Genomic DNA, 26,237 nt, shown 5'->3' with positions numbered 1-26,237 from the left:
TTACTATGCTCCTAGCTTCCTCTTTTGTTATCCCAAATGGCAAACATAAAGCTCCAGCAGCCTGATGATATTGAGGATGATATTCTTGGGCTGCCTGAAATAAAAGATTATTGGCCAACATGGTTAGAAGGCTATCTGACTTTGAATTTCCATAAAAAAATAGGACCTGGAAGTCCACTAGGAGAGTGGACATGCAAGATATAAATCTTACCTGGATATTTTCGCATTTGCTCTCGAAGTTACTTAAAGAGCTGACATATATTAGAAGCTACAAATTTTATTTGGGTTGTAGCAATTCTTTGTACCATACCTAATGAATAGGATGAATCAGATATTATATTTACATCTCCTAGATAATAAGTAAGAGCTAGCATGATTGCATACAATTCATTATGCTGAATGGATTGAAAAAGAATTTTGACTACTCTATAAAAGTCATGAGAGTACAAAGCACAAAAATTATGTTTGGATGCATCTGTAAAGATAGTTGGTCATTTAAAAGGAGCCTGAGAAACCTTTTCTTTAAAAATCCATTTCCAATTATGTAATAGCTGGGTTATCTTTAATGGAGACCCGTGTGTAAATTTTGGAGCCGTGGCCAATAAAATTTAGCGGTTTCACAGCATACCTTAATTTGTTCATTGGTATAAAAGGTATATATATTGTCAGGTATTATCCCAGATAATTGTACAGCTCACTTAATGGCCTTTTAATAAAATTCTAGCTACAAGAAATGGGTAAGGGGTACGGCTTTGGTCTGGTTGTGCTGGGAGGTTTAACCACTTATCACATTGGCCTTGATGAATGACTGCTGTGGATGCCTCTTTTGTAGAAAAAACTAATATTTCCAAGGGTTTTTGAGTAACTCTTTCAACCACATTGGATAAATCCAGTTCAACCTCTCTCAAAGTCTCTTGAGCATTTTTTGTGAGCTGGCATGGTGAGTTTAAAGCATTGTTTCCCCTTAAAATGACATAATGGTGATAATTGATAGGCAAGTCTAATACTGGATGCATCCATTGAATATCTTCAATCAATTTCTGAAAGTGTTCAACGTCTCTGTTTGTAAAGAAAGCTTTTGTACTATACGCCCCTTAAGATATACTTCATATCCTAAATATTGAAAAAGAGTTATGTCATTGAATTTTTTCTGGAGCTATATGCAATTTGTAGTTCCTTAGTGTATCTATGATCTTTTGTAGACATGCTTCTAACATTTGCTCCTCAGGTACACTCCCCAAGATATCATCCATGTAATGTAACAACATAACTTTTGGAAATGCTTTTCTTACTGCAATAAGAGCAGCAGCTACATACATTTGACACCTGGTAGGGCTATTTTTCGTTCCCTGTGGCAAAACTGTCCATTCATACTTTTTATAAAGCTCAGCTAAATTTATGCTGGGCACTGAAATGGCAAATCTTTTCATATCCCACTTATTTAGAGGGATAGAATTAAAAAAAATTCCTTAATGTTTATAACCCAAAGAGGCCATTCTTTACGCAATTGAGTAAGAGATGGAAGTCCAGGCTGAAGAGTTCCCATACTTTCCATCTGTTCATTTACTTTTCTAAAATCAATCAGCATCTTCCATTTTCAAGATTTCATTTTTTACAACAAATGAAGGGGAATTCCAAGGACTTAGGAAAGGTTGTAAGTGTCCTTGGTCAGGTCCTGTACTATATCTAATAAGATCTGAATTTTATCACTAGCTAAGGACCACTGTTCTACCTAAACCAGTGTATCAGTTTTCCATTGAATGGGAATAGCTGAGACTGTTGTTAGCCTTCAACAGCAGCCCTCCCTAAAAAGCAGTACTCAATTGTAATCCTAACTGTTATAAGATGTCTCTTCCCCATAGATTGATGAGGATTTTTTCTGCTACAAAAGGACTAAAAACTCCTGTTTTACCTTCAAATATTCATCTCAAAGGGATAGCACTAATTTAAGATGTTGTTGATCCTCCTATGCCAGACATATATGTGTGTGCCTTAATCTTTGACCAATAACTGAGCCAACTGGCTCATCTAATGAGTGTATGATTTGCAATTCTGTCTACCAGCCCTTTCAATGGTATGTCATTTACAAAGATAGTGAGCATAGGATGGTCAGCTGTAACAGCTTCAGTCAAAAATATTCCTGGATTCTGTTGTTGGGATTCAAAATCTGGGCAAATATCAACAAATTGCCTATTAGAAGTCTGTATCAGTAAACCTGATGCTACTACTTCTCCTGGGTGATAAGTCACACATTGTCTACCTGTATTAGTGACTGGGATATTAGCTACACATTACCCAGTTCCCCACATCAGTATATGGATAGACACTGTTCTGTAAGCACTCTCATGAAGTGAAATGGTCAAGCCTACTGTGCCTGGAGGCAAGGGATCCATAGGCCAGAGAGGGACAGATTTCATCTCTCCAGGGTATATCTCAGTTGCCCCAGATGCATACAACTCTATTCTTCCAAATTGCAATCCCTTTCTCCCTCAGGTTGCTTCTCATCTGATTGATCATGTCAGAGTACTGAACTTCTAGAGACTGTCTGGGTCTCTAGCTGCCATCATGTTCCAAGTGCCTGAACCTGGGCCCCACTTCCCATTTTCCTGTGTCTTTCTACATTCTGATGACCAATGGAATCTTTGGTTGCATTTTCGGCATGGGTTTTTGCGTCTTGTTCTCCCACCCTGTTTTTTACTCTATTTTTATGCCAACATTGAGCTTCCCGGTCCCCTACTTTACCACACTTAAAGCATTGACAAGTCTCTCTAGAATTCCCTTGCCAAAAGGGCCCCTGTGTTCCCATGTTTAGATCTTGAGAAGTTTGCATCAGAGCCTGACTATAAAAAATATTTGTGCCCACTGTGGCACAGCGTTTTATGATCTCTTCTAAAGGAGCATCCTTATATAGTCCTAGCATAATTCTTATACAAATCTCATTACCATTTTCTTTAGCAAGTTGTCTTATAAATTATGTTGTTACATTTTCACCAATAGTTTGCATGACAGCTATCTGCAGATGTACAAAGAAATCAAAAAAGGGTTCATTTGGACCTTACTCTATTTTAAGGAAGGCTTATCATACCTCTTGTCTTCCCATGCTTTGATAGCAGCAGAAGAAATTTGTTCATATGCTCTCAAAGGGTAATTAATCTGCACTAAAGTATCTACATAAGGACCTACACCTGTAAGTTTTTCAGAGGTGACTGTATATTAACTCCAAGTTGTTTATTTTGTTGGGCTTGTATCCTAGAGTTTATTATACTCAGAAAGCCACAGGTTTTGTCCAGGTTCTAAACATGTCCTTGGTATACATTTCCAATCATTAGGGGTTAAAATTTCAAAAGCCAAATTCTCTAATAAGATCTTAAAATAAGATGATGTAGACCCATAAAGAGTGCAAGCCTTTTTCAGATCTTTGATAATTTTCCACATTAAATGGAGTGTGATTTTTTTTTTCTTGACCTGAAGAGTAAAACTATTCAATCACAAGGTAGTTTATATTCTCAAATTCGATGTATTTTGTCCTTCCTCTTTGGCTTTAATTAGTGCCTTTTGTAATTGTGTCACGGGGGTGGACAAAGCTGCTGCATGGGTGGTGCTGATGGTGTCACTGGTCCTCCCATTCCTCACTCTCCCTCCATCCATGAACATGAAATTTAGGGGGGAGAGTCAAGAGATGGGGGATGCCTTAAGGGCACCTGCTCCAGTGTAACTGAGTTGTTAAAGTGAGAAGCACCATACTCCTTAAGTTCATCAGCGCTGTTCTTGTCCAATTATCCATGCTTTTCAGCTACTTTGCAAGTACCCCCCCCCCTCCTCTTTCTCCTCACACTTACTTGCCTGGCTATTCTCCTGAAGTATTCCTTTTTTTAGAACTTGTGGTATTCTTTAAAGCCAATTGTGTTATATTGTACATAAGGAATGTTTCTTTAAAAATTGAATCAGAACCCATAGCTTCACAATATTCCATTATTTGCTTTCCCATTATTTCCCACGTATCTAGAGAGCCAATGAGACGTGCACTCTTAATATATTTAAGAATCCAGTGATCTGCTTCCAAGTTACCAACATACCTTGCTTCTTTATTAACCTAACTATTCATTCTGCATATCACCCTTGGTGTAGAGGAGGCTCTTTTCTTAGTATTTGCCCCATTTCAGCTAAAAAATGAATGTGACTAGTTTATCCCTTACCAAAGTTTCTTTGTCTATTTTTATACTCACCCTATTTCCAGGTGACAGGGATTTTTCCACTGAGCTTACGATTGGGCCAATCAAAGTGCTTTGTACCCTTCTTGGTAAGGCCCTGAATTTCTAGGGCCCCATGTTTGGCCGCCAAAAGGTAATGTGCAACTTGCTCTCTGGAGGACCTCAGGATCAGCCTGAGTCCTTGGTCTCAGTGGAGGAGTGAAGAAGGCAGGAGAACTACCATGAGGCTGGTCAAAGATGGTGTCTGATGTATGAAGTCTGAAGCCTGAAGTCTTCTCTATGTTTGTGGCTTAGAGCTGTGGCTGAGAGCCTTCTGCATCTGAGACTCCCTTAAATACCTCAGTATGATTACATCACTACAGGACACTGAGCATGCACTACCATTACATTATCATAGATAACTATTACCGCACATTAACTAAGTGCTTAACTATAAGTACCATGCTGACCTATATTCAATACACCTCTTCAGGGAACAAAATAATTCATTATAGTATGTGAAAGAAAGGTTAATATGTGTGGGGAAAATATTCCATTTTTTTTTCTTTACTTGACAGAGGTCAGAAAGAAGAAGAATAAATTAAAGTTGCAAAGAGGCTATTGAATGTTTCATGTAAGAAGAAAAAAATAACATGATTTACTAATGATTAAAATTATTGAAAGGTAGAATGGACAGCCTTCTTATTATTATGGTAGATGCCCTCTCACTAGAGGTAAATATGAATGTCTCCCTAGTGTGCACTACTGTTTCTAAGAAGGTGAAATCTCAGATCTGGACCCCTTTATAAAGTAGATTTATTTGAAATGATTTTTTAATGTTCTTACAACTAAGATTCTGACAGTTAGTGGAAATCAAAAGAAACAAACCTTAGAAGATCTGCAACCTGAACTCTCATCTATCATTTCTGGCCAAGTCAGGTTATTCCCTAAGAACCAAGACATTATTCTGAATTCTTTTTTAAGGGTTGGTTAATATTTACTTTATCTGTCTTATGTCAAATGAATTATTATATGTAAACTTTAAAAGATGCAGACTGAACTTGTGATTTTATTGTTATGGATAACACCTAGGAAAGAAAATTGCCTTAACCCAAGCAGATCAACATTTTCTCTCAAGCATAGTTTTAGAGGATTGCTTAGAGTGCTAAGAGGTTAAGTCACTTTTGAAGGTTCATACAAGCACTATCTCCATATAAGCTTATTATTGTTACTGTCACATAGTTACACTTCTAAACATAGCATCAGTTGGAATAGTGAAATTAGCAACTTTGACATGGTTTAAGTTTTGAAGACTTGGAATAACTGAATTTAATAACTTTAAAGATATCATTGGCTTTGTGACTTTGGGGTTAGACTAAATGATCATGGTGTCAATTAAGATAAGCCTTAGTGTCAATAGATAGTCATATCAGCTCATTGGATTTGGCAATCAAAGGATCAATGGAAAAAGTAAATTTGGGATCAATGGTTCTGAAAACGCTATTTTCCAAGTTGGTGAACTTGGTTTTTGGATGGTTAATGTACAGTTTGTCAGCTGGTATTTGGTAAAAATCTTGAAACTAGATCATCTGATATTTTAGCATAGGTTCTGAGGACTTGATGGTCTTGAACCCAAGGAGCTTACAAATGAAGGTCTTAGTGCTAAACTTTTTTTGATCATTCCAATTAATTAATGCACTGATTACTGACATTTTTGTCTACATTTTCTTTAGTTTCTTTTTGTAATACTTTTTGTTTTATTTTATTTTACAGAGCACATGTTTCTAATAAATGGGAATCAGCTCCTTTGAAGACACATACCTCTGTAAACTTAGTTACTTAGTGCCTTTTTCTGGCATTTTTGGGACAGGTTGTGGGTAGTATGGTTTGTAGACTTTGCTAGCTTTACACAGCTACCTACATAGTCAGCCATTCCATAGGCCTGAAGAAAGCAGGAATGAGAAAGAGAATGATGGGTGTTTGTTTTTGTTATTTTATTTTATTTTATTTTATTTTAACCCAAAGAAGGGAATACTTCCTTAGCTGAAATGAAAACATGGCTTTTCAATTCATAACCTATTGTTACCAAAATGTCCTGAGACTTATTGTACTCGATAGGCTGATTTGAAGAAAGCACTGTTCATTCTATTTTCTCTCTTTGTTTCCTTTCTGTCCCATTCCAAATAAATAAAAGGTAATTTGATTTCAGTTGTTTACAACAATATTATTCAAGAAAATCTGAGCAAGAAGGTTGTTGGCAGATGTAGAATAGGTGCAGGGAATGATTTTCACTTCTTTGTTGGCCAAAACACAGGTTTTGCTGTACCTTAATGCTGCCATTTCAGGCATCATTCCCAAACTCTTTGTGTACATTACGAATGCCATACTGTGGAAGTTAAAGCTGATTGGTTTGTCTAAAAGCATGGCCAACTGCTTAGTAGCAGAATTGTGCCTGCAGGTCATTTTAAGAGTAGATATTGCCAATTGTTTTTGGCCAAAACCATGCATCAATTTGTGTTATATTCATCCTGTAGTTAAAGCCATTTGTATTGCTCATCCTTTAGCTACAGGATAATCTATGTACATCAGAGAATTGAAAATCAGAGGGTGAGAAAGAGAAAGAAGGGAATGAAAAATCTTTTTTTTTTCTTTTTCCTTCCTCCAGATTATATTCAGAAACTTGAAGCTTGATAGCTACAACTCTCCCTCAATAGTATAAATGATTTAATTTATGAATAATAGCAATATGGTAATGATTTATCTATGCCCCGAGATATTCTGACCCTCTCATTCAAAGATAATTTTATTCCAATCTTTAAATTTATCTATTTCTGTCACTGGAAAGAACAGTTTTTTCTCTAAGTCAGGAAGCAAGAAAGTAATTCTATTGATAGAATTCATATAAACAGCCTTGAGCTAGACTTATGACAGGTCTCATTAACATTGCTTCCCAATTCTAAATATACTGAAGGGAAACAATGAGAACATCACAAATCCAAATCATAGTTAAACAAGACTAGCATCCCAACATAATGAAAATAAAAGAGAAAGAAATCAAAGGCAAAACACAATGAACACATTACTGTGTATTATTTTGATTATCATTTGAATATACAATTGTGAATTATTACCTCCATGGTTTGGGATTTCCTGTCCATGGTCTTTGATTGTATTTGTTGGTTTGGATTTCTTGATCCATTAAGGCACTAAATGTGATTTCATTTGGATAGTTTATGATGTGGGCTAATTAGATCTCCAGGGATGTCTTTGATAATCCCCAATAAATGCCAATAAGGAGCCAGGTGACATGCTACACTGTGGAATTATTTACTGAATGATACCTCAGACTGAGATTATTATATTGAGCAGGTGTTGGTTATTTCCTGCCAAGAAGCCTCTTTCTCAAAATGATCAGTGGACAGTGTTTCATCTACATTTTTAATGTGTTCAGTCCAGTCTCTTCTTGTTAATGAGATGAAGGCCAATATAATCTTTTTATTCTCATGGAAAGGACAGATCTCTAGAGTAAGACCACTTGTCTATATTTCATTATATAGAGGATGAAATAATTCAAGAATGGACTTGGAGATGATTTACAAAAAGCAGAAAAGGCAGCAAATGAAAATTGACCTTAGTATATTTGAATTTGTCACTATGTGCTATCCTGAAATTCACTTTGTTACACACACACACACACACACACACACACATACACAGACATACACAGATAAACACAAAGGTATATATATATATATATATATATATATATATATAAAAACCATGAATGTTTGTGAATATATATTGTTACACATTTACATGTGCAAATATTTTTGTTATTATACATTCATTTTTCAGTCATATATGATTTCATAATCTCATTTAGGATTTTCTTGCCAAAGACTCATTTTATAGCAGAGCGAACTGAGAAAGAATGAAATGATTTGCCAAGGACAGACAACTAGTTAAGTATCTACAGCTAGATTTGAATTCCATTTCTGATGTCAGATAAAGCCAAGTAAAAATAGACCTTATTAAAAGAGATAAGGAAGGAAATTACATTTTGATAAAGGGTACCATAAATAATAAAGTAGTAATGATACTAAATTTGTATGCATCAAGTAGTAGAACAAGTAAATTTTTAGAGAAGATTTTTAAGCCAGTTACAGAAAAAAATATAGACAACAAAACTATTCTAGTGGGGACCCTCAACTTTACTCTCAGAATTAGACATATCTAACTACAAAATAAACAAAAAGGAAACTAATGAAGTTAATAGGATCCTAGAAAACCTAGATATGATAGACCTCTGGAGAAAATTAAATAGGGAAAGAAAGGAATACACCTTTTTCTTGGCATTACATGGCATTACATAAAAATTGATCTTATGTTAGGGCATTAAAAACTTCACAAGTAAATGCAGAATGGCATAAATAGCAAATGCTTCCTTTTCAAACTATGATGCAATAAAAATTATATTCCATAATGGACCAGGAAATGATAGACTAAAAACAAACAGAAAATTAAATAATCTAGTCAGTGAATCAAACAGCAAATCACAGAAACAATCCACAATTTCATTCAAGACAATGACAATAATGAGACAAAAAACAACCTATAGAATGTAGGCAAAACATTTCTTAGGGAAATTTTTTCTATCACTAAATAGCTACATTAGTAAAATAGAGGAAGAAAAGATAAATCATTTAGGTATGCAATTAAAAAACTAGAAAAAGAATAAATTACAAACCTCCAATCAAATACCAAATTAGGAATTCTAAAATACAAACAAGAGATTAATAAAATAGAAACTAAGAATATTATTGAACTAATAAATAAAACTGAGAAGAAAAAAAAAAACAACAAAATAAGTAAATATTTGATTAATTTGACCAGAAAAAGGAAAGAAAAAAAACCTAATCATTAACATCAAAAAAGGATGAACTTAGCACCAATGAGAAAGAAATTAAAGGAATAATTAGGAACTTTACGCAATTGTATGGCAGCAAGCCTGGCTATCTAACTGAAATGAATATTTAAAAAAATATAAACTTGCCAAGTTAACAGAAGAGGAAATAAATTACTTAAATATTCCCATTTAAGAAAAAGAAATTGAACTCCCTAAGGGGGGAAAAATATTTCCAGTGCTAGATGAAATCCCAAGTCAATTCTACTAAATGTCTAAAGAATAATTAATTGCAATACTATGCAAACTACTTGAATAGGCAAAGAAGGAGTACTGACAAATTCCTGTATATCACAAATATAGTAGTAAAACCTGAACCAGGAAGAGCTAAAACAGAGAAAGAGAATTACAGATCAATCTCCCTAATGGATATTGATGCAAAAATTAAAATAAATATATATATTAAGAAAGATATTATAGCAATTTGTCAGCAGGATAATATACAATGAACAAATGGAATTTCTAATCTGGAATGCAGGGCTGGTTCAATATTAGGAAACTCTTACCATCATTGACCATATCAGTAACAATACCAACAGAAATCATGTGATAATCTCAATAAATGCTGAAAAAGCTTTTGACAAAATACAACATCTAATCCTGTTAAAAACATTAGAGAGCATAGGTATAAAAAGAGAATTTTTCTTAAAATAATAAGCAGTAGCTATTAAAAACTTATAGCCAGCATTATTTGTAACATAGGGAAGCTGGATGCATTCCCAATAATATCAGGGGTAAAACAAGGATGCCCATTATCACCACTATTATTCAGCATTGTACTAGAAATATAGGGTTTAGGAATAAGATAAGAAAAAGAAATTAAAGTAATTAGATTAGATAATGAGAAAATGCTTTTGCATTTTTTTCACTCTTTTCAAATGATATGATTATATACTCAGAGAATCATAGAAAAGCATCCAAAAACCTATTGGAAACAATTCACAGCTTTAGTAAAGATACAGGATATAAAATACATCTATACACATCATCATCATTTCTATATGTTCCTGACAAAGCTCATCAGCAAGAGATAGAGAAATTTCATTTAAAATTACAGTAAACAAAATAAAATACCTGGGATGTACCTGCCAAGACAAATGCAAGAACTAAATAAACAAAATTACAAAACACTTTTCATACAAATAAAGTCAGATCTAAACAACTGGAAAAATATCAATTGTTCATGACAAGGCTGAGTTAATATAATAAAAATGACAATTCTCTTTAAATATATCTACTTGTTCAGTGCCATATCAATCAAACTGACAAAACATTATTTTATAATTTAAAAAAAATAATAACAAAATTCATCTGGAAGAACAAAAGGTCAAGAATATCAAGGGAATTAATGAATAAAAAATACAAATGCTGATGGCTTAGAAGTATTAAGCCTAAAACTATATTGTAACTCATCAGTCATCAAAACCATTTGGCACTGGCTAAGAAATAAAGTAGTTGTCAGAAGAATAGATTAGATAACACTTCAAATAATCAAGGCCTATAACAGCCTAACATTGGATAAAACCCCAAACTCCAGATTCTGGAATAAAAACTCAGTATTTGTCAAAAAATGCTGGGAAAATTGAAAAATGATATGTCAAACTCAGCACCAAAATATACCAAAATAAGGTCAAAATGGATACATGATTTGGTCATAAATGATGATACCATAAACAATGAGGGAGAACAAGGGATAATGAAGCTATTAGATCTTTGGAGAAGGGAAGAAATTATGCCCAAAGACAGACTAGAGAATCTTCTTAAATGTAAAATGCACAATTTTGATTACATTAAACTAAAGAGTTTTTGCACAAACAAAACCAATAGAAACAAGATTAAAAAGGAAGTACAAATCTGAAGAAAAACATTACACCCCATATTTCTGATAAAGGTTTCATTTCTAAAATATCATATTTATAAGAATGCAAGCCATTCCTCAATTGATAAATGGTCAAATGTTAAGAACAGATAATTTTCAGAGGATGAAATTAAAACCATCTATATTTATATGAAAACAACACTTTAAATCACTATTGATTAGAGAAATGCACATTGAAAGAACTCTAAGATATCACCCTATACCTCTCAGGGTGGCTAAAATGACAGGAAAATATAAGGATAAATGTTGGAGGGGATGTGGAAAAACTGGGAACGCTAATGCATTGTTAGTATAGTTGTAAAATGATTCAAACCATTCTGGGCAGCAATCTGGAACTTGCATAACCTTTGACCCAACAGTTCCATTACTGGGTCTGTATATCCAAGGAAATCTAAACAATTTATTGTATGCATTGTCTTGGTCATTAGTATTATTAGTTAATGTATATAGTTATTAGTACAATATAACAAGTACATGATTTATAGCTAAGCAATATTTTTAAGAATTTGCTAAAACATTTATTGGTTTATTTCTGCCATAAAAACAGACTACTGATTTTTCCTATACTGATGTATGGACTATAGGATTTATTTTGTTTCATTTTTTTCAGCATGTTTTCAGTAAGTGAGACAGAGGAATTATCTAAACTTCTGGTTAGCTTAAAAATTAAAATAAATAAATAAATAGATAAATAAATACTTGATCTCTTTTGGAATGTAGCAATCTTTTTCTGTGCTTATGCCTTAAGAGCCCAATGACATTAAAAAATTCACCGTATGGAGGGGGGGACAAGAAGTGGAAAAATTCTATGTCCAATGACTTGTGAATAGCTAAGTGAATTATGGAAAATAAATATATATATAATTGCATCACACATAGAGATATTGGATAAAGATTGGATCTGGGATTCCATTCATAAAGGTAACTCCTAATTAAGAAAATTGCCAACATAAATTGGTACTTTCTCTGGAGTGAGTTCTATAACATACTGAATGGTTAAGTCTCCAATGCAGAGTTATACAACCACGATGTTGTGAACCAATTTCTCCCACCTCCCAGCTTTCAGGAGGTCTCTAAATAACTATTATTTCAGTCTCATGATAAATATTTTAAAGAGCAAAAGAATTGATAAAAGATGAAAATATAGAACAAAAAGAAAAATGTAAATAGGGAGTTCACCTTTATAAAGAAGCATAATATCAAACAACTGTAAAATTAATGATAAGTTCAATAATTAATATTGTTTATGTTTGTTCAAATGAATGTCTGGTTTCCACTTTTTCATCAGCTGAAAAATAAATGAAGGTCATTTACATTTTTTTAAAAAATAGTCCTTGCAACCATTCTTACTTCTTTAGTGATACTTGTTACCTGTGCAAACTTGTCAAAGTATTTATTCTCCTTGGACTTCATTTACCTGTAGAAATAGACAGTTAGATTAGATGACCTCTTAGTTATCCTGCAATCTCATTTTATTATCCCAGAAATGTTCTCCAAGAGCAAACCTAACAAAGTCTGCAGAGGATCATCATAAAAAAAAAAGAAATTAAAAAAAAAACTTTCTTTGGCTCAGTGGTTTAGGGCATAGCAGCTAAGGAAATAAGTATAATATAAAGTGGTCCACAATTTCACATGGCTTCTTTCTGTTACTGTACTTGACAGCAGATGTAGAACATAAGAGACTACTAACAATCAAAAGCCTTTCAATTATCTATAAATAGTACATCTCTCTCTCTAGCCTACCCTCCCTTCATCTTCCTTCTTCTTCTATGTATGTTAATATAAGTACTACAAAAATGCATTCAATTTCTAAATTTAAAATTATTTTTAGTCATTCAGCTCTAGGCAAATGATATTTGACTAACATAGTCACATAAATATTTATTTTATGGGTATTTTGCTTTTATTTTTGAGAAGCAGTTGGGATAAAGGGATGTACCCAGCATCACACAGGTAGTAGCTATTTACATGTTAAATGTCTGAGGTCAGATTTGAACTCAGATCCTCCTGACTTGAGGCTAGTACTCTATCCACTATTCCATTAGCTGCCTCCTATAAGTTTTAAATACAATGTCCTTTTCCAGTGAACAGTAACAATTATTACAACTAGATAAATGAAATATTATCAAACTTATATATGAAACCATAAGGAAGCAGATAGTTATTCTAAAATAATAATAAAAAAAAATGCTTGCGAGTGCTTCCTGAAGAGGGAAATAAAGAAGTTGGAGGAGATAAGTTTATCTTGTATCAAACTACAGCAAGAAACACAATTTTGTAAAATACTTGGTCATCTATTGTTCAAAATTGGCATTTAAAAAAAAAACATTAGTAGTATTCTATGTACCAACATCTCTTACACATGATTGTTAGAGATATTTTATAATTTTAATTGACCATTCAAATAAACAACATTTCCTTCTTTAGAAAATCGCCATTTAGATAAGCAGTATATTAGACTACAAAAGGAAAACACACTCTCTCTGAAGTTAGAAGATGTGCATTCAAATTTCATTTTTGATACTCATTAGTTGAGTCTGACCGTATACCAATGACTTAACCTTTCTCACTATGATTTTCCTCATCTTTTAAATGACAATGTTGGTCCAAATGGTCTCTTATTTCCTTTTTCAGTTATTATTCTATGATTCTATACTTTATTTAGCTATTGATTTCTCCTGCAACTGAAGAAGAATGCATTTGTCATTGATATTGTTGACATGTGACTCTTATTTTTAACATTCTTTACCACAGAATTTAGCATTATTATCAATTTTGGGCTTCAGAAGAAGTCACCATGCCATTCTAATTTTTGCTGAGCTTAGTGGAAGGAAAAATATTGAGAGGTGCATGTATCCATAAAAGGCCCTAGAAAGATAGTACTGTCTCTGCACATGTATGCTACAGAATAAGAAAATATTTGATGGGAGTAGAAATTGATATTCTTCTCTTCATTTATCCTTCTCATCCCTCTTGTCCTATGAGGTTATGTGGCAGGCATAAATATTATATATGGAATATTTTCCTAGCATTTCTATAATGCTGGAAAAAGGGAAATGAATAAACTGGTTGTATTCAGAATCTCATTGTGTATCCTATTACCTACTTGTATCAATGCCTTTATTTTCTTTTGAATGAATGAGGCATATGGTGTCTGGGGTTTGTTTCTTTGCTGTTGTTGCTTTTTTGTTTGTTCTGGAGAGAGGGAAAGTACTCAGGCCCAAAAGGGAAGTAAAGTTTTGCAGAAATGTAGTAAAGGGAGTCACTGTTACAAGATGAACCTACAACAAGAGGAACTTACATGATGGAGCAATTGAGCAATTATGGTTATGAATCATCATATTGGTATAGAAAATGCAAAAGATACAACAACATAGCTTGTAAGATATTGCCAAAGAATAACTGTAAGAGAAGAATATGAAGAGCTTATTAGAGATATGCAAGAGCTTGCTAGAGTCAGCTTGTTCCTGCATGTAAGAGGGAATTGTTAAATTTTCAACATGAATATATATCTTGGAAATTGGCTTGGAGCTATAGCTTAACATTTGGGATAAAAATGATTCGACACAGGAAAAGAACATTGTTTCTATTATTCAATAAAAACCAGTAGCACAAAGGGGAAATGTCCACTGGATATTTGGAGTTCTCCCATAATTTTCTCAGAACTTCTATGTCATATAATATGTTCTTTCACATTTTACTTTGTAGTAATTTTATTTGTATATTTTTGTATGCACCAAATAAATCATAGTCTCTAAAAGAGTTTGAAATATTTCATTTTTTGTATTTGAATCATCTGGATCTAACACAAGTACAAGTGAATAGTTGGTATTTATTAAATGTTTCTTGAAGTAGAATAATACACAGTATCAACTACATTTATATAACTTAAAAAAAAAAAAAACAGGGTAAATTCTTCCAGAAGGTGCAGCATATTTTTTACATTTCAACAAAATATAGTTACAGAAAGCAATCAAAGACTTTCAAACATAAAATGTCTATTTCCAGCACATCTGATATAGGACTCTGAAACACAAAGTCTCAAAGTTCTCCTAATATAATATGCACTTAGGCATTTTAATTGTCTCTTAATTAAATGAGCCAGTTAACAAAATCAAATTAAGTCATCCAATTAATAGAATCCTTCTAAATGATTCAAATAAACTTAACCTACTATATCATATATTACAAAAGTCTTACATACAATAGACTATATACATCAAGATTTAATCTTGTCCCTCAATAACAGCATAATCAAACTTCATTAGAAGTTCCACTTATTTCTCAGAAAGAAATTAGAATTCTCAAGTTAAAATGAAAAGAAGCATTCTTCCCCCCACCGTCCGTTTTTAACCTCTTTTCATCTGAGGTTTACATTTGGGATGATTTGAAGATGTTTCCATATTTCTGAATAGTTATCATTTTGAATCATTCTCTCATCAAGCATTAGTTATGCTCTTATTATGTGTTATTTAATATGCTATGATAAATATATGAAGAAAAAATTAAATGTGATTTTTTAAGAATTTAGATTTTAAAAGGACAAACAACACAAAAATATAAAAATCTAAGGGGATTGTTTATGTACTTTCATTTTTATAAGCAACTCAGGGTGAGGAAAGTTCCTTTCACAATGTGGGTTGTCAAGCCTATGAATTTTGTTCTTTGAACTGCCTAAAATATTGAAATGCTAGGTGATTTGTTCTTGAACACAAAGAAGAGTAAAAAAATTGTCACAGATGAGACCAGAACCCTTTTCTTCCTGGCTCTCAAGACAACTTACTATCCATATGCATTGCTGCCATAGTATATATTTAATTATATTCTTAATATATGCAAATGAATAAAAGGTAGTTTAATGAGGAAAAAGTCCTAGAATATGGTAGGAGAGGGAATTCAGGAAAAAAAGTTTCATACAGAAGATAATAATTGGACTCAGTTTTGAAGGAAACAAGAGAATCTGAAAGACAGGGATGAAGAGGGGAATATTCCAACTCTTTGTGACCTCATTGGGGTCTTCTTGAAAAAGTTATTATAGTTGTTTGTCATTTTAAAATTCAGAAACTGATTTAATCACAGTGAAGTGACTTGCTTAGATTTACACATCTAGGATGTGTTTAAGACAAGATTGGATTCAGCATTCAATCCACTGTGATACCTAGTTGCTCAGTACAGGAGATAACCATTCAGATGAATAGATTCAGTGAATATCTTCAATCAGAATCTGGATAACTGCTTGAAGGATGGGCTAGAAGTCTTCTAAGAACCTTTTTAATTTTTTTTCCTATGTAAAGTTACAAAGAATACACTGTGGTTTATTAAAATATGGTCAAAATAAGTATATTTATTATTGGGAACATAATTTTCATTACTAAATGGGATTGATCATTATGTAAAATATTGCTTGAATTGACAAGATTTTAATGGTAGTGAGGAATCTATTACTGCCAAGTAATATTAACATTGATTATGAAAATTTTTAATTCTAAACTTTTCCTTTCAAAAATATTTAGTAAGTATTTTATTTATATCAGTTCTGGTTGTTGATTCAGACACTGCATGGGACCAAATTGTAGTGATTGCATTTCTAAAATATGTTTGATTTTTAAAAATTGACCAAACTCATTTACTAGGATTTTATAGACAAATTACATCTTAAAGCAAATTTTCATATGATTATCAACCATTGGGACATAAGTTGTAGAACTTTGAATATCTTGGGCTTATTGCATGGCTTGTCATATAATCAAGTCAGTCCACACTTTGGATGCAATTTCCCTAAATTGATAATCTGTGGCTTATATCTATAAAAATAAGTCTTCATTTTGGTCTGAGTACATATGGAGAATTTTGCTCCTGAAATATATAATGGCCCTGGGATCTCATATTGTTTCTGATGTATCTCAAAAATGTTATCAATGAGTTAACAGCAAGAATGGGGAAAAGACTACTGGAACTGCTTCTCTTCACATCTGATTTCCTAAGATCAAATTTTTTTTTAAACACATCACAAACATAGAATCCAACCTTCCTCCCCTGCATTTTTTGGGAGGAAACATTTGATACAAACAGGTTCTCCTAAGACCACCGTTAGCTGAAATAATACTGACACTTACTCTAAAAGAAATCCAAGGTATAAGTAGGCAGGTCAAGCTTTTTCACATAAAATGTTTTCTAGAAAATTGTGATTTTACCTTATGGGATTTGATTACAATTCAGCATGATGGCCAGAGTAAGAACAAATAGTTTAGTGGATAAATAGCTAGTGAGATCTACCTCTGACATAGATGAGCTATGTGACCTGGGAATATCTTTTCAATTTTAAATTTTCTGATCAATAATCTCAGGCTAGAATTTGAATAAATTCCATTCATATAGAGTAGTTCCTTATTCAGGCTCTTTGAACAAAATCTCAGGTTAACTTCCCTTCTTCTTGGTGGGAAGAATTTTGTCAGTGCAAACTGACAGCTTGAGTGAAAAAAAAAATCTGCTTTTTAAGTTTCTAAATGGAGGTATTCAGAGATGAGACCAAGTTTGTATTCCTTGATATTTTTTCTTTGTTATACAGCCAATATGGCTGTCATTTTTTCTGCTTCTAATCTTATATTTTGAACAGGTATAAAAGGCTATTAATGTAAAAAGTCTAGATGAAAATGAAATGATACATGCTTTATGTCCCAGGAGTCCTAAACCTTCTCTCTCTATTAATAAAAGATAGCCTTGGAAAGTATGCAAACTATTCGTTTAAAGATAATTACAGCTCCATAAACACAGCAGGATGGGGAGAAAACAGCTTTTCTTTATTGAGAAACTGGCATTATGGATGATCTACAATATTTAACACCACTTCAAGGGTGGCAAGTACATCATACTAGGACACAGTAGGCTTTTAAAACAATTACGCTATTTGGAGGGCAAACAAAAATGACTAAAATAAGAATGTTTTTCACATTTCTCAATTATAATTCCCACTGCAAGAAGTTAGTTCAATTTAGTGTTCCCAGTTAGAGTTCACTTCCAACAAAGAGCTTCTTCATTATAAAGAAAAGGGTTAGTTCCAATACAGAAAAATTGAAAAGTGGAATTACACCTTCAACTTTTGGATATTTTAGACTATAGTTACTCAATGGAGCCATGGTGAAAATATACAAGTTACATTTTATTTTATTTCTGTTTTTTTCTTAATAAACTTTTGGAGATGAATTAAAAGGGTAGTTTTTTATTCAGGTTGCACTGACAATGTGGCACATGGGATAGAAGACCAATCTGGAAATCAGAAAGAAGTATATTCAAACATTACTTTTGATATTATAGTTATGTAACTATAGACAAAAATAAAATTCAGTATTTTAGGTACCTTTTTTTTTTTTTTTTAATGTGTGTAAGAATCCTCATTCCCTGTATTTCTGCATTACTTTGGGATGTCCCTTACTTCTACATCATGTCCCAGGAAGCACAAATTTAGGAAAATCTTATCATCCTACAAGATGGAATTAACTTTGCTTTGCTCATCTTATCATTATTCTTTGGCTTTTTGATTGGATAGCAGATAATTAAATTTTACAACTTCTATTTTAAGAAGGGATCCAGGCCACATATTTCCTGATCGCCCTGAAGTAGGGCCATCATGCTGAATTGTAATCAAACTCCATAAGGTAAAATTACAATTTTTTAGATTTAATTAATTTTTAGAATTAATTAACAAAAACATTTTATATATCTATTCACTTTTTGTATGCCTAATGATAACTGACACATTTATTGATCCTTCTCCTCCTTCTTCTTTTTGCTTTGTTCTCCTCTTCCCATCCTTCCTTCTCCTTCCTTTCCTTTCCTTATCTGGGAATTCGAACAAATAATTCAAACAGAATTACAGGTCAAATTCTTTTCTTCTTGAGGAAAGAATTTTGTCAGTGTAAACTGACAGCCTAAGTGAAAAAAAATATACCTTTTCAGTGATGAGACCAATCTAAGTTTTTATTCCGTGGAGTTTTTTCCTCTATTATGGAGTCAATATGTTTTTCACTTTTCTACTACTAATCTTCCTCCTCCTCCTCCTGTATCTTCTTCTCTTCTCTTTCATTTCTCATCTTCCTCCTTCTCCTCCTCCTCCTCATATTTGTCCTCCTACCTCTGCTCTTCCTTGTCCTTGTCTTTGTCCTAGTCCTCATCCTGCTCCTTCTTCTTTTAAAATTGGTTATAATTTTCTAAATTTGTCACTTGTGTTAGAATTCGGTATGGCTTCTTTTGAATTGGCCTAATGCCAAAAAAAAAAAAAAGTTAATAACTACAGAATACTTATATCATTCTCAGGTTTCTGGATATAAATTAATTCAAAATAAATTTACTTCAAAATGTGCTATATGTAGAGTACTTTGATAAATACTGAGAAGAGATAAAGAATGCATAAATATGTCATGCCACTAGACTAATAAGGCCTTTAAAACAAATAAACAAACAAAAAATAATGTGTAAAAGACAAGTGGCAGTAAAGAGATAAAGAGGAGGGAAGGCAATAGGCATTTTTATGGTAACTATTTTGTACCAGGCACTGTGCTGAGTTCTTTACTTATTCCTTGTCAATTCATATGATCTTTAAAACATTCCTGTGATGTAGATGCTGTTCTTATCTTTATTTTATACCTGATGAAAATGAGGCAAAATGAGATTAAGTGACTTTGATAGGATCAATCAACTATTAAGTATCCTGAGGCTGTATTTGAATTCTATGGCATTAGAGACAATATCATGGAAGAGGAAAGTATGAAATTTGAATTGAATATAAATTAGCTTTTAATCAGGTGAAAATAACATAAAAAGATGGCACTGCAATCCTAGAGCAGAAAGTGAGCAAAGTTTAGAAAATGGCAAGCCATGTGGGTATATAAAGTGTATATGTTTACATTTCCACTATACTAACATGTTCTCTCCCTTTCTATCCTTTCATACTCTAGGTAGCATTATTGGTACATTGATCTATATCTATTTGCGATATGGATAATCAAAATGAAATTATCATTGATATTATATTTATCTTCATTGAAAAAAAAAACTTTTATTGGCTGAGAGTAAACATACCTTTTTCTAAGCTCCTCCTTCTAGTTTCTCAGATCAACACCAATTGCATTTCTGTGAAATAAGACAAATTGATCTGCTGAATTAAGTTAAAATAGGATTACAGATATAATGACTAAACAAACTAAAACAAAAGAATAGTCAACTAATTATCCCATATTTCTTCATAAATTAATAAAACATTTATTAATTACTTACTTAATATGTGCAAAATATTATGTTAGGCACTGGGTATACAAACAGAAAATATGAAATAGTTCCTGCTTCCAAAACAGTCATACTTTAATGGAGAGACAATAAAAAATGAGGTTTTTAGCTTTAAGTCAGATACATTGGCCCATGTTCCCTAGAATTCAGTGACAAAGGCAATGATAATTCATTTTCTTTAGTATCATTTCCACTAAAAAATCATAGCATTTCTAATTTTGAAAGATTTGGCACTGACAAAGACTATAGTTGGAAGAATTTTCTTTTTTGCTTCTTTAAAAGGTAGTGATAGGAATAAATCCACAGTAGTTATTTCAAGGATGAGTGGCTTGAAGCCTTGCTATGCCCAAGTATCTTTAGTTCAGAGTCTTGGACAATCCCCTTTAGTGTCTGACTGAAGTTGGAAATCAAGATCATGATGATTTCTCTCATCTCTCTCTCAGGATGTTTGCTAATTCAACAAAGCTGTCTTGTTTATCCTTTCAGTCTGGAAGAATTTTGTACTCAAGGTTTATTTATTTTTCATATCTTTGAGGAGTGGACTAGGTGAAGGATGGGTAGTTTCTGGGATACTGCCATTCCCAGTGCTGCTTTGCTCCTGTACCAACTATTGGCAGTTGTTCAGCAGTTGCTGTCAGTGGTGATTAAGTTGATGAATCCAACTATCTCAATTATTTCTCTTCTCAATGATGATTGTAAAATCTGGATGATTTGTTGTTGGAGATGTACATGTTGGAGATTGTATCGGTCAAGGATATTCTATATATTTAGCAATATCTAGTGGGAGATGATAGTCAAGATATTGATGATAATATAACGCCTGGCATATAATGCTACTTGTCTTTCCCTGGTGTGAGGAGAAGGAATGTGTCCTCTTCTGCTTCACCAGGATGGCTTGTTTTTTTTCTTAAAACCTCTCTTCCACAGATGTAATAATTCTTTATATGATGGCCCTGAGGACTGTATTAAAAACAGGTTATGTCTCCTTTTAAATTATATAATATAGCAATTGTAGACTTGATCAATTTTGGTTTATCTCTCTGTGCCTCATGATTAATAATCTTCAAAAGAACTCATGATTCAAGAACTAGATTCAAATGTGGGGCCTGATCCCAAGATAATTCTTTTTTGTTCATTATGCCCCATATAAAAGGAAAAAATTACAAAATCTAGAACACAGAATTTAAATATTACTTATGATTAAAGTTTGACCCAAAGTAAACAACAGAAGTAGTGTTTCATACATAGGTACTCATTATATAATATAGGTTTCAAGTATGGGACATTTATATATCAATCACTAGAAAATTTGAAGACAAAGAGGACTCATAGGAACACAATCAAATAGAAGAAACAAAACATACAGTTTACTATACACATTGTACTCCCTCAAGAGGTAAAAGTTTTTTTTTTTTTGTTGGAAGACTATGCAAATTTTTTCCTTTTACCTCAGATCTCTATGAGCAACTCACAATATTATCATAGAGGATAGTAAAAGCCAGATCATCCAAAGCATTATTTAAGTCCCCTTTTGCTAAAATAATCTTTTTATTCTCCAAAATGCTGTTGTTGTTTGTCCTTCATGCTTGACGATTACCAAATGACATCACAGTGGGGGAGTTAATTTTTATTGTGTTCAATCACGATTGATCATTTAAAAATATGAACTCACAAGATTCTACCAAAGGTCAGGCACAAATAGTATATATGACCATGGGGAAAGGATGTGTATTTAAATCTACCTATTTCCTGTTTCATTTGAAATAAATCGATTCTACTTTGCTCATGGAACTGTTCCTTCTTTGATGTAGGCACACCATTTTTGACAATTCTTGCCAGTGTCTTTGATGTCTCAAATCAATATTAAAATTTTTCAGAGAACTATTGAGAGAGTTCTTGTTTTGCTTCCTCTGGCCACCATGTAAGTAATTACATTGTGTGTATTTCCATGAAATATTCTTTTTAAAAAATGTAGATTTGGCGTGCGAACAATGTGGCCAATCCAGCAGAGGTACGCATTCAACACTAAAGTTAGATAAATGCTTTGCAATTCAGCTTTAAAGAAGGGCCTCATTGTCTAATACCTTGTTTTACCATTTAATCTTCCTAAGACAATTTAGATGGAAGTGATTCAATTAAAAAAAATTATTTGAAACTAAAAACAAATAAAAAATATAAAAACAAAGATAGAAGAAAAGAAAATAAAAACAAAAGAAAACATTGTCAGGTGTTCAGCAGAACATCAAGCAGGATTCAAAATTTCTAACACTAAATTTCCAGTTAAATAAAGCATAGATAATAATAGAATATATTTATGACTGCAAAACATCTTTGTTTTCTTTGTTTCTTCATAGGTTATTCTTTTGTTCTCAGCTCTGCATTTTTTGCTTTATTCTTCCCCCCCCCACTTTCATCCCCTCAACCTCCTTCAAACAGGCTACAACATATGTATATTTATATATATAAAGACATAAAGATATATATTTGTACCCACATATACTTATATCTATATAAGCACATATATATATATCTATATTCATACATACACATGCAAACACACACATACACACACACATATATATATATTCACATTTATACATATGTAGACATGCATCTAAAACAATATTAATATGATTGGCATACGATGTAGAATTTTCTCTTAAATGAAACTTTGTTTAATTTTGTGTAAGACCAATGATTAGTAACTCTATTTTTTTTCTAATAATTCTATTTCTGATCCTTGTTGTACTATTTCTGTATATCTCTTATTTCCTATTCCTGCTAACTCTTCTGCTATTATTTAACCTTTTTCCTTTTTGGATCCTTCCCTTATCTTCTCCCAAACCCTTTCCTTCCCTCTTTATCCCATTCCCATTAATCTACACAATTTATCTCAATTACCATAAATCTATATACCCTTCTATACCCTGCCTTATCCTATTCCCTCCACCATTTTTTAATAGATTTTGGAGAGTAGTATATCATGGTGTGTATATACAAATATGAATACTTACATATTTGTGTACGTATTTATGTATGCATGCATGTATGGCCTCTTATTAAACCCATTCTCCATATGAGTAGATTTTCAGAGCTACCAGCTAATGCCTTTATGCCTTTACAAAAGGCATTTGTATTTGTATAGAAAAATCATTTTGGTATAGATTTGTATAGAATGCAAATTTGTATTCTCATTTGTATAGAATAATCACTATTTGTACCTAGGCAGTTTTGCTTTTTTATAGTCAGATCATGATCATTATTGCCCCAATCTTTCTTTTGAACTACCCAATCACTGATGTCAATCTTAACCATATAGTATATATCTCCATGTAAAAAAAAATAAAACAAAACATTAACAATTTGGCATTGTTGAGTCCATAAAAATTAATCTGCTCTTATATGTTAAATTTTCTATTGAGTTCAGATTTGGTTGAGATGAAGTCATGAAAATCTGCACATTCATTGAATATACATTTTTTTGCACTCAATATTATGCTTAGTTTTGCTGGATATGAAATTTTTGGCTTCAGGCTTAGTTCTTTTTATTACCAATATATAATATTGCAGTACCTCTGTTCTTTTATTGTAGTATGAAAAAATCCTATGCAAAACCAATTGTAGCTCTAACATATTTGATTTTTTTTTACTTGTTTCTGTATAATTTTCTCTTTGATATGGGTTTTTTTTTATAAATTTAACAATGATATTCCTATATGTTTATCTTCTAGGAACTCTTTGAGGTGATGATAAGGAGGAATTTTTTTCTTCTAGTTCTACTTTCCCCTCATCTTCTATCACTCCAGGACAAATTTCTGTGATTATTTCTTGCATTATTGTGTCAAGGTTCTTTTTTTAGTAATGAGTTTCAAGTAGTTTTCTCTTCTTGATCACTTTGGCAATTTTCTGTTTTTTTCTTATAAAATGTTTCACATCCTGTTTTATTTTTTCATTTTTTTAATATTTCATTTTGGTATTTCTTGGTTTTCTATAGCTTCACTGACTTCCTCTTGCCAAATTCTAATTTTCAAAGCATTATTTTCTTCATTAAGAATCTGTATCTCCTTTTCTAGTTACTTAACTTATTTTCATAATTGTGTTGCATCTCTTGAAAGGTTTCTCCTTTTGTCTCTCTCCCTCCATTATGTCCTTCTTTCCTTTCTTCCATTCTTTTTTCTTTCCTTTTCTCTATTTTTTTCTTCCTTCCTTCCTTCGTTTGTTTGTTTCTTTTTTCTTTCTTTCCTTTTTCCTTTCTTCTCTCTCTCCTTTTCTCTCCCTTTCTCTCTCTCTCTTTTTTTTCTTTTTCAGTTTTTCCTCAACATTTCTCTTGATTTTTAAAGTCTTTTTTGAATTTTTCTATATATATGTTCTTTCCAGGTAACCATTTAACATTATTCTTCAGGGTAGAAGAGATTAAAAAAAAAAAAAAAACTTCACTGTCATCCTCTGGAGATGAACCTCATTGTTCCCTATTTCAATAGTAAATTTTTATGATTGTGTTATTTCTTCTTTGCCTTTTCATTCTTTTTAAAACATGAGAACTATTAGTATAAGTACCTCTGATCCTTTTGTGGAGGGGAGATGGTGCCTCTGATTTCATTTCAGCTCTCCCCTCTGACCTGGAATCCCAAACCAAAAGCTCCTTCTTCCTGCATATTTTCCACAGTCAGCAGCATCCTTATCCTAATGCTTCTGCAACTCACTGGGTGTGCTGGTTCCTTCTAGTCCATTTCTATGTTTCAGCAGTACAAGTGAGCCTGGTGTTCCTTTATCAGCCGAGATTCCCTCTATCTTCCTAGAATCAGACAATCAAGTTTCAATCCTGTCTGTGAAGTGAAAATCTCTATGCTTCAGGATGAGGTTATCTCTTAAACCAGCTAGCCCCAGGTTCCTCACTTGTTGTTTTGGAGCTAGCTTGCAGTTTTTTACACTTCACAGTGGATAAAACTTGTTAGTGAGGCCTTTTTGAGTGTTACCAGAAGAATCCCTGTTGTGCCCGAAATCTTATTCATTTTTCATTGATCTATATTCTCCCTGAGTTTTTTTGTTTATTTGAGTGGAAAATCCTGAAAGCTTGGAATTTTCTGACCTATTCTGTCATATTCCCAGAATCCTCCCTGAAGTAGTTCAATATTCTGGCATGGTGCAGGTTTCACAGACATACAACAATGAGGTCAGTACCATAATTTGGCCTCAATTTGGTAGCCAGCCTAAAACCTCTTCTTTATTTTAGAGCCTCCCAAAGTCTGCACTAGATCTGGTAATATGTGTATCACCTTCATCATTTATATGTATATCCATAGGAAACATTGTTAAAGTAAGTGAGCTCATTCATAGAATACAAAATTTCTTCATTCGTTGTACCTGGTGGATCCATATATGGATGATAAAATACTGGCTGATAGAAAAGCTCTTTGTTCTTGGTATTAATGTTAGGCCACAATTAACACATTTGGCAGAGAATCTGTTCATTCTTTGATGCATCTCAGTTTGAAAGGATGCATTGAATGCACAATCATCTGCAAACAAAAAAAATGTACATTCTCTTATTCCACTTTTGGCTAGCAGACTTTTCAAGTCAAATAACTTAAAGTCATTTGGTAGTTGCCCTTGATGCTACTCTCATCCTTGTTGAAGTCATCAAACAACATTGCTGAAAATATGTTAAAAAGCACATGAGAAAGTACACAATTCTGCTTCATGGCATTGGTGATTGGGAAAGTGCAACAACATTATCCATTTTCCATAACCCATGCAAACATGTCAACATGAAACTGGCATAGTATGCTGAAGAACTTCTCCAGGCAACCAGATTTTGTCATGATGTTCCATAAGGAGTTCATGACTGACAGTATCAAGAACCTTAATTAGACAGATGAATGTTTTGTACAGACCGTTGTTCTGTTTCTTGCATTTCTCCTGG

The 26,237-nt window shown here is 32.7% G+C and overlaps 1 long non-coding RNA gene across 1 annotated transcript in view; it reads right to left on the bottom strand.

Annotated features, from left to right (window-relative positions):
- LOC116421278 overlaps positions 1-3,948 on the bottom strand; it is a 146,048-nt gene extending 142,100 nt beyond the window's left edge. The window contains exon 1 of the long non-coding RNA XR_004231582.1: positions 3,840-3,948. This is a non-coding gene — a long non-coding RNA (uncharacterized LOC116421278). The remainder of the gene's footprint in view (positions 1-3,839) is intronic.
- Positions 3,949-26,237: the final 22,289 nt, after the last annotated feature.

Source organism: Sarcophilus harrisii, chromosome 1 (assembly GCF_902635505.1).
Source record: "Sarcophilus harrisii chromosome 1, mSarHar1.11, whole genome shotgun sequence".
Classification (NCBI taxonomy): Eukaryota; Metazoa; Chordata; class Mammalia; order Dasyuromorphia; family Dasyuridae; genus Sarcophilus; species Sarcophilus harrisii.
The sequence above is the reverse complement of the archived record's forward strand: the minus strand, read 5'-3'. Positions and strand labels throughout refer to the sequence as shown.